Source organism: Fukomys damarensis, unplaced genomic scaffold (assembly GCF_012274545.1).
Source record: "Fukomys damarensis isolate Sample0158 unplaced genomic scaffold, DMR_v1.0_HiC HiC_scaffold_39, whole genome shotgun sequence".
Classification (NCBI taxonomy): Eukaryota; Metazoa; Chordata; class Mammalia; order Rodentia; family Bathyergidae; genus Fukomys; species Fukomys damarensis.
The window spans coordinates 69,932,976-69,943,456 of NW_022900951.1; positions in this window are offsets into that span (position 1 = coordinate 69,932,976).

The window sequence follows — 10,481 nt, forward strand, 5'->3', positions numbered from 1 at the left end:
ATGAAAAAAAAAAAATATGGAAATAAAGTGTTTGTAAACGGGGAGGGAAGGAGGGGGGGAGGGCAGGGAGAAGGGGAAAATATGAGAACCAAGACCTGTCATGTAAAGGTACATGATCCCAATAATGAATGTAACTGTAACGTATACCTAAAATGTACCAATAAACTCAATGAGAAAAAAGAAAGTTAAATATCATATGGTTTTGTACATATAAGGAAGACAAAATATAAATAACTTAAAGAGCAAAATAAAGGAGAAATGATAAGAAAGATTAGTTAAACATTTTTGGAAATAGGAAAAGGTACTTGGGGGAAATTGAGGGTAGTACAGAAAGATAAAGAGAAAAATGATTAAAATATCATATGCATAATTTCCCCAAACATAGTAATTACTTATAAAAACCTATAATAATAAAATTCTAAAAATTGGAATTTTTATATTAGCAGAGCAAGTAGATATTTTTATTTTAGTAGATACAGTTTCAATTTAAAGGGATACTGTCTATTTTCTTTTCAATTCACTTTACTTAATACATTTTTATTTTAATGGATTCAATTTTATTTAGTTATATAGATGGTCTTGTTTGATTTTCAAGACATTCTGAATGTCAAGTAGTGTTTTTATGATTTATATCAAAAGTGTTTCCTAGTGTTCATGCTCTTATAAGTAAGGCTTTGGGAAGAGGATTGGACCATGAGTGTGCTATTTCCTAACTTGCTATTAGATAGTAGGCCCTGGTTAGGGGTTAGAGAGAGTGACATAGTGTGTTATATATCTCCTTCACTGGTTCCTCTCTTCTCTCTCTAATTCCTGGATGTGAGAATATTTTCTCCACCCGGTCCCTTTCACCATCTGTATTTAAACCTGTCAAACATATACTAAAACTTTTGAAATGTGTGCCCAAGTAAAGCTCTCCATCCTCAAATTTTAGGTGTCAAGTATTTTGTCCTAGTGATGATAAAGCGAATAAGACATTTTGGTACTATAGAAAAGTTGGGACACTTTAATGACTACTTGACCAAATGGTTTAGAAGCCTCTTTGTGGTTTGAAGAAGGATTTGTAAAGCTATTGAGATTTTAGCTAGAGAAGCCTTAGAATGTTATAAGCCACACTTGATGGGAGTTTCTGTTCCTAGCTCAGAAGAACATAATGGTGATAGAAATGAAGACAGTAAGGATCCTGCTCAGAAGGTTTCAGTTGGAAATGAGGACTCCACTGGTAGCTGGACTCCACATCATCTGTGTTTTTCTTTCTCAGAAAAATGTGTCTACATTTTGGTTATCTCCTGAGACTTTTTGGGAGACTGAGATTAAGTGTTATGGACTAATAAATCTGCCAGAGGAAATATCAAGGCTGCACACTGCTCAAGCTGTAGCACTGGTACAGCTTGCTTCATATAGTCAGATTTGCACTGAGAAGCAGAAGCAAAACCAACATCAATTTTAAACAGATTCAAGAAAGATGCTTAATATTCTGTCTCTTGCTTTCTTGATGTAAGTACGTAACTATTCCCAAGCTCATTACATGACAGAGAAGATACTGGACTATGGTTGATTTTCATTTATTGATTGTCCTTTCTGACTCATGTTAAGACTGCCATTTATTTTCCCTATTTGTCTGTAACTGTCCTAAGAAATATTAAAGATTTTGTGGTCAGTAATAAATTATTCTTCTCCTACTCTCATTAGCCATGAAAATCCCAGAAAATTGGAGTTATAGTGCATTTGCTTATGGTGCAACATATAAATTTAGCCAAAATCTATGAAATACAAACTTCTATTGTTTGTGGGTCAAACATATTTTCTTGCCTAGTATTGCAGTAATACGAAATGAAAACTAAAATAGGATATCATTTTTTCTAGGCTCATTGCCAGAATTCTAACCTAAGATTTTAGTAATCAATTCTGCAGAATGGAGAAGTATTTGGGGAATGCTAAAATAATTGTGTAGTCTAGAAAACAGTAAAAAATATCAACAATTGTAAACAAGTGATTTTTCCCATATATGAGTAGCATGAATTAAATCATTCCAATTATGACAATGTTTTCGATAAGACAGTCAAATTCTTCATAAGAGTGTTGTTGTTGTTTTTTTGTTTTGTATTGTTTGTTTGTTTTGTTTTTGGTACTGGGGATCAAGCTTGGATCATTGCTCTTGCAGAGAAGGTGGCAGAACCACTGAGCTAAATCCCTGGCCCAAGAGTATTTCTTTATAAGATTATTAAACAATTTCCAGGGATAAAATAATACAAAATAATAATAGATAAAAAACAAACTATGAATAATTGACATACAATTAAGTATATATTTCTTACGTAGATATAAGAATATTTATTTATTCTTATTTTCTGTGATAACATTTAGTTCCTGAATTGGCAACAATTGTATTTTTATTGCTAACTTTTCTCCCATATATAAGTGAGTGTATGTAAATATAAGATTTTCTCTTCACAAACAGAAGAACCAATTTGTTCTAGACAAACTGATTAAGAAGAAATACTATATTTTTCCACAATGATGAAACACATGCTGCAGGCTTGGCTGAATTCTCTGCTTTTCAACATATGCTCATGGTAGTACTAACTGAACATCTAATTAATGCCAATTAAAAAAAACATAAATCCAGACTGAAGTAAGGATTAATTTTATTCAAAAGGTCTATTTTATAAAGAGGATAATGACTATTGACACAAGAGAAACATTTCCAAGCCAGTTTTCTCAAAGGTCAGATATAAAGGCTTTTCTATTAGAGGGAGGAAAAATAAGGATTAAAGGAGTCTGAAGTGAGGTTATGGAAAAAGGGGTGGCTGTACTGGATAATTCATAATTCAGTCTTTTTCTCTGTGATGAGCCTCTTGGGAAGGTCTGTTAAGGAATCACTATCAGTGCCACACTCAGATCCTGGCTAAGATGGACAATGGACAAAAGTTTATGAATGTCAGAGGAAAAGACAGGACAAATTTGGTCAAGTAAATTAGTGACTGTAAATTTTCTCAGTGGATTGATATGATTCAATTGACCATTTGTGGCATAAAGAATAGAAATTTGGAAGATCTTTATTTGCCTTTTTAAAGGTAACCAAAAAAGTAATTTGCTATCCTTATTGAAGTACTATAGGAAGAGTGTTACTCTATCATAAAGCACTTCCTAAACACCAAAAAGTTGTGCTTAGAACAAGTTTGTTTTTCATAAAACTCAGGTCAATTTTTATCTTGTCATAATTTTTCATGTTGTAGGTATACAGGAAAATGGGCCCAGCTTTGGTGATAGATTTGTTGTGAGGAGTACTTCGAATGATTTATTCTAGGAAGATTCTTAATTAGTCTCATTGAATATAAACAAGACCCCAGAATTTACCCTCATTTCATTCTATCGGTGATCATAAATAATTAGAAAAATGGGTTATTGAGTACAAAACTCTTAAAGAGAACCCTGGAATGTTGGGAAATTATAGTTGTATGAGAAGATTTGGGCATCATATTTCATTTATTTTGTTGATTAAAAGATCTTTAAAGCATTTACATGAACAGCAAAATTTCCATGGTTATATTTTTCCACAACCCTATAATAAAATTTATTTATTTTCCTATGAAAGCAGTTGGTTAACTGACACATTATAACTGTGAGATAATTACCCTTGTTTTATTCAATTTAAATGTTAAATTTTACTAGAGCTAATGTACTTTTTGAATTTATCTATTTTCCAGAAAATATATTGCCATGAGTGATTTCTTTGAATCCTCAAAAACTAATATCTTTTAAAATTACAAAATCAATTTTAGTTTTCCAAAATATGATTAGATTGGAAAGGGTATTACAAAGAAATTAAATACATTATAATTTAATGTAGTGTCATCCAGATATTATTTTGCCATATTATCTTGTTTAACAGGTATAACCTCAATAGGAGAATGCAGAACATTTAGCAATGCAGAGTTGTGTTTCTTACTTTTAAAGACACTAATTACTTCATAAATTTACTATATTTTTGATACTTATCTTATGATATTGTCTAACAATAGGAACATTTCCTTTACCAAAGTAAGGCCTGATATCTGATTTCTTTTAAATAAATAAACTTTAGTTATCTGGATCACAAAGTTTTTCTGCAGTATTCTTTCATAGTCTCCTTTCCAAGGAGCAAATTTCCTATGAATATTTGGGTTTTGTCGTTACAAAAACACAAGGTTGTGGGACAACTTTTATTTCTTTCTCATCAATGACAAATATTTATAAAATTTTATTAACAAAATCTAAATCTACCTGTTTTTCTTCATCTTCAAGTCCTAGACAAAGCGAAGTAAGAAACATTGAGCAAGCAGATAAAGACAAAATTTAAAAAGTATTTGGTCAAGTGATCGTGTCGTTATTGAAAATAACTCAAATATAATAAAATTTCTTACTCAACTACAATTCCATATGTTGGAGGAAAAAAAAAGGAAGGAACACATAGTAATATAACTTTTCTTCTGGAGGACATTGAATGTTGAGAGGGGACTTTAAAGGTATTTTCCCAAGGTATGACATCTATAGGTACCTAATAACCTCAATGAATGTAAAATTATATTTCATAAACATAAGTATAGTTACAACAACAATGAAATGAGAGAAAAGGGATTTAGATACGGAGGGAAGAACGTGGGTGTTAAACGAAAGGGAATCAAAAAACACTAGGTTGGCCGGGGATTTAGCTCAGCGGTTCGGTGGCCTAACTTACAAGCGCAAGGACCCGAGTTCGATCCCTGGTACCAAAAAACAAAAACAAAACAAAAAATCACTAGGTTGCACTATGTACATATGTCTACTCTCCAAGATGAATGTAAACTTCATGTACTACAAATGTATGCTAATGAAAAAAATGCTTTCTCCAAATTTTTAGAAAATATAGAGACAAATGGCCTAAATATTTTTGAAGGAAAACTTTGTTTAATTCCAAGACAGCACTGGAGAATACTCTAACTGTACATTACCTGTTTTCAGAAAAATAGTATTTTTATTGCTATCATAACATTATTTATTGTAAAGTGAGTAAACAGAGTGTATGTATCATCCTATATGTATCCAACCTAGTAATGTTTTCCAAATTACTTTATCTCACATCACATTTGGATTGCCATTAAAATGCCAATTCTGGGTAACTGTAGACCTACCTATAAATATGACAGAAGAAATATATCAGTACAAATCTGGATCAGTACAATTACGTCTACTTTTTTATTTTAATGTAATACAATTAGATATTAGTAAAGAAAATATAAAAAACAGTTCTATGAAAAATAAATTTCCTAACAAAAATAGAGATTAACAGTGGTAAATACAGTGTATCATGATCTTAAAAGAATATATTTTCAGCCGGGTGTTGTAGCGCATGCCTGTAATCCCAGCACTCGGGAGGCTGAGGCAGGGGGATTGCTGTGAGTTGGAGACTGGTCTGCTCTACATAGTGAGTTCCAGGTCAGTCTCAACTACATAGTGAGACCCTGCCTCAAAAAAATATATATATATTTTTTTTTCACTTTGGCATAGATTCCTTAACTCATTTCCTAATAATATTTTTTGCATAAAACATTATAATTCCAAAGTATCTCACAATTGGTATAATTTTGAATAATTTCCTTCTATTTGGTCTTTATTTATGCTTTCAGTTTCTCACTCCAGTGAAACAATGTAATTTTTATACATATGTGTCCAATTTATTTCCCTTGAGTATGACCTCTAGATGAGTCCATTTTCTAAGAAATATCTCTAATTTATCCTACTTTATGGCTGAATACTATACCATTATATATTTAAAAAAAAAACACATCCTTTTTTTACCCTTTCTTCGGTTAATGGGAATTTGGGTTGTTTCCAAGATTTAGCTACTACAAACTGTTTCTGTGGGTGTGCATATATCACAGGGGTATGATGCTTTTAGTTCTTTTGGGAAAATACCAAGAAGAGGGATAACTGAGTAAAATGGGACCTTTAATCCTAGGTTTTTGAGGAATCTCTACACTGATTTCCACAGTGGTTTCACCAGTCTACACTCCCATTTATCCCATTTGTTTGTTTGTTTGTTGTTTCTATTTCTTCATCTGAGAAGTGTGTATTGGTCTCAATGCTCAATTTTCGATTGGGTATTTAAATTTTAGAGGTCTGATTTTTTTCAATTCTTTTTGTTTGTTTTTTATTAATTTTATTTGTATATTTAATGTATACAATATATTTTTTTATTTTTATATGTTCTAGATATTAGTTCTTTGAGAAATCACAGGTTAAAAATTTTTCGCACTCTGTGTATTGTGTCTGCACCCTGTTAGTGATTTTTTTTTGCTGTGGAAAAGCTTTCTAATAAAATGAGATTACAGTTATTGATCGAACTTAGTAACTTGTGCTTGTGAGGCAGGCAGCAGAAACACTGAACTAAATCCCTCGCCCCGGTAAAATGTTTTTTCTGCATGTATTGAGATGATCTTGTGACTTTTGGTTTTGGCTTTTTTGATATGGTCTTTGATATTTATTGATTTGCATATGTTGAACCATCCCTATATCACATACCTTGGACGAATCCTATTGGTCATGGTGCATAATCTTCATCATATTTTACTAGATTCTGTCTGCCCATATCTCATTGATATTTGGCATGCAAGTTCATTAGGGAGATTGTCCTGTAGTTCTGCTTTTTGGATGGGTCTTTCTCTCATTTAAGTATTAGGGTAATACTTATTTCCAGGATTTTTTTTTTTTTTTTTTTTTTTTTTTTTGTACCGGGGATCAAACTTGGGACCTTGGGCTTGAGAGGCAGATGGCAGAACCACTGAGCTAAATCCATGGCCCTCCCCTTTCAATTTGAAAGAACACTTTGAAGAGTAGTGGCATTAGCTCTTTAAATTCCTTGATTACTATAGCAGAGAAACCACCAGGACCTGGAATTTTCTTAGTTGGTAAATTTTAAATTACATTTTCAGTTTTATTGACTGTGTTAAATAGATTTTTATATCTTTTTGATTCAGCTTTGGTGATTCATATGCATCTAGGTATCTGTTCATTTCTTCTGTGTATCCCATCTTGTTAGAGTACAAGTTCTTGTAGCAGGTATTGAAGGTGTGCTGAATTTTTATAAGATTCATTGTGCTTTTACCTTTTTATTCCTACCTGAATGAAACTGAGGTTTTTCTTTCATTGGCTGAGGTTTTGTCAAAGAACCAACTATTTGGTTTATAATTTCTTTGTAGTATTTGTATTTCTTAAGTTTCAATTGCATGAATTTCTCCTCTGCTCCTTATAATTTCTTCCTTGTATGAGCTTTGGCCTTGAATACTTCTTTTTCTAGATATTTGAGGTTGAATATTAGTCTTTTTATTTGAGCTCATTCTGCTTTGTGGATGTGAGAATTTACTACTACAAATTTCCCTCTTACAGCTGCTTTCATTATGTCCCATATTTCAGTATGTTGTAATATTTAATCATATATACAGTTTAATTTATTCTTTTTTATTCATTAATTTTATCGGTACATTTTAGATATAAAATATGCTGACATTTATTATTGGGAATATTTATCTTTGCATAATAAATCTTTTTTTGATATTACAAGGGTTTTTAATTTTCTTTGGAACTTTAAATTTTGATATATTTAAACAATTCTCCAGTGAGAATGCATAATTTTTAAAATATCTTTATATTTTTTCCTTTTATTGAGTTTATTGGTACATTTTAGGTATACAGTACAATTACATTCATTATTGGGATCTTGTACCTTTACCTGACAGGTCTTGGACCTCATTATTTTCACCCTGTGCGTGCCCTCCCTTCTCCCCCTCTTATCCTTCCCATTAACAAACACTTTATTTCCATTTTTTTCATTTTGTCATTTTTTTTTCTTTTCCCTTATTACCTTTCCCCTACCCTTCCCATTTTCCCTACACCTTTAGCCCTTTTCTTCCTATTTGACATGGTCAACTATCTCATTAGGATCTTATGTACTATTATAGCTTTTTACACCAGAGAAACGATTCGGGATTTACACATGTGTGACTTATTTATTTCACTTAGGAGTATATCCTCAATATGTATCCATTTTCCTATGAATAAATCTAATTTCTCATTCTTTATGGCTGAGTAACAAATGTTGGCGGGGTTGTGGGGAGAAAGGAACCATTCTCCATTGTTGGTGAGAGTGAAGACTGGTGCACCCACTATGGAAATCAATACGGAGATACCTCAAAGAGCTGGGACTAGAGGTTCCATTTGACTCACCTATCCCTCTGATGGGTGTCTTTCCAAATGAATTAAAGGAATCATACTACAGTGATATATGCACACCCATGTTTATAGCTGCACAGTTTGTAATAGCTAAATCTTGGAAACAGCCCATTTGCCCATCAGTTGGAAATTGGATAAAGAAGATGTCGTTTTTCTATAAAATGCATAATATATCTTGATTTTTATTTTTCCCCATCCACCTACTCTCCTTTAACTCCTTCACTGCTCCCTATTTAAAAGACTTTGTTTCCATTTTTCCTTTTATTAGTATTTATTATAATTTTATTAGTATTTATTTCTTTCCCTTCTTTTCTTTTCCTTACCACTCCCACTTCCCTACCCCTTTTCTTCCTATTTCACATTCTCTATTAAACATTTTGATCCTTACATACACTTTCAGTTTCATACACCATAGAAATTATTCAGTATTTACACGTTTACCCAATTTATTTAACAAGAGTATGGCCTCAATGTACATCCTTTTAGTTATAAATTTATCTAATTTCTCATTCTTTATGGCTGAGTAGAATTCTATTTTATTAAAAAAAAACACGTTTTCTTTACCTACTCACCAGTTGGCGGGCAACTGGGCAATTTCCAAATTTTAGCTATTACAAACTATGTCACTATGAACATAGGTGCACATATATTCCTGTGCTATGATTCTTTTAATTCTTTTGGGAAGATACCCAGCAGGGGGATATCTAGGTCAAAGGGGACCTCTAATCCTAGTTTTTTGAGGTATCTCCATACTGATTTCCATAGTGGTTGCACCAGTCTACATTCCCACAAACTGTGGATAAGGGTTCCTTTCTCCCCACAACCCCACTAGTATTTGTTATTGGTTGACTTATTTATATCAGCCATTTTTGGGGGGTGTGAGGTGTAATCTTAGCTTTGTTTTCATCTGTATCTCTCAAATTACCAGTGATGTTGAACAACTTTTCATATGTTTATTTCCTATTTCTACTTCTTCGTCTGAGAAATATGTTTCAAATGCTCATATCAAAGTTAAAGAAGACCTACAAATTCTAAACAACCCAATATCAATCAACAAAATTGAAAATATAATTAAATACTTACCAATGAATAAAAGTCTGGGTCCTGATGGCTTCACACCTGAATTCTACCAGACATTTGGAAAAGAACTACTGTCATTACTATTTAAACTCTTTAATTAAATTGAAAGGGAAGCAATACTTCCCAATTCATTCCTGGAAGCAAGCATCACCTTGATCCCCAAAGCAGAGAAAGACCCAACCAAAGAAGAACACTATCAGCCAATCTCACTAGTTAACATAGATTCAAAAATCCTTAATAAGAAAGTAGCAAACAGAATGCAGAAGATCATCAAGATCATACATCCCGAACAAGTGGGATTCATCCCAGGGATACTGGATGGTTCAACATAAGCAAATCAATAAATGTAATACACTATATTAATAGATCCAAGGATCAAAATCATATGATCATCTCAATAGATGCAGAAAAAGCATTTGACAAAGTCCAACACACATTCATGATAAAAACCCTCCAGAAAATTGGAATAGATTGTCTCTATCTCAACCTGATAAAAAGCCATCTATGAAAAACCAATGGCCAATGTCACGCTAAATGTTAAAAAACTGAAATCCTTCACACTACAATCAGGAACAAGAAAAGGATATGCACTATCATCACTCCCATTCAAAAAAATTTTGGAAACATTAGCCACAAAAAATTTGACAAGAGAAAAAAAGGAATAAAGATAGGAAAACAATAAGTTAAAATTTATTATTTGCTGATGACATGATAATTTCTTCTTCAATTTCATCTGTGACCCATTGGTTATTCAGGAGTGTGTTATTAAATTTCAAAATGTTTAAGTAGTTTTTGTGATTTATTTTGACATTGATTTCCAATTTCTTTGTGCTATGATCTGCTAACATTCATGGGACAATTTCAATTTCTCTGCATTTTCTTAAGCATGTTCTATGGTCTAGTATGTAATCTATTTTGAAAAACATCTTGAAAAGAATATGTATTCAAATGTTGTAGGGTAGAATCTTCTGTAGACATCCACTAAATCCATTTTTTACAGTTTGTCTCAGTGTGATATTTCTTTGTTGACTTTTTTTGTCTCTGTTCTATTTTTAACATTGTGGTATTGAGGTTCGCCCATTACAACTGTATTAGTGTTTATTTGATTTTTCTTCTTCATTAATATTTAATTTATATAGTTAGATGCACTGGTA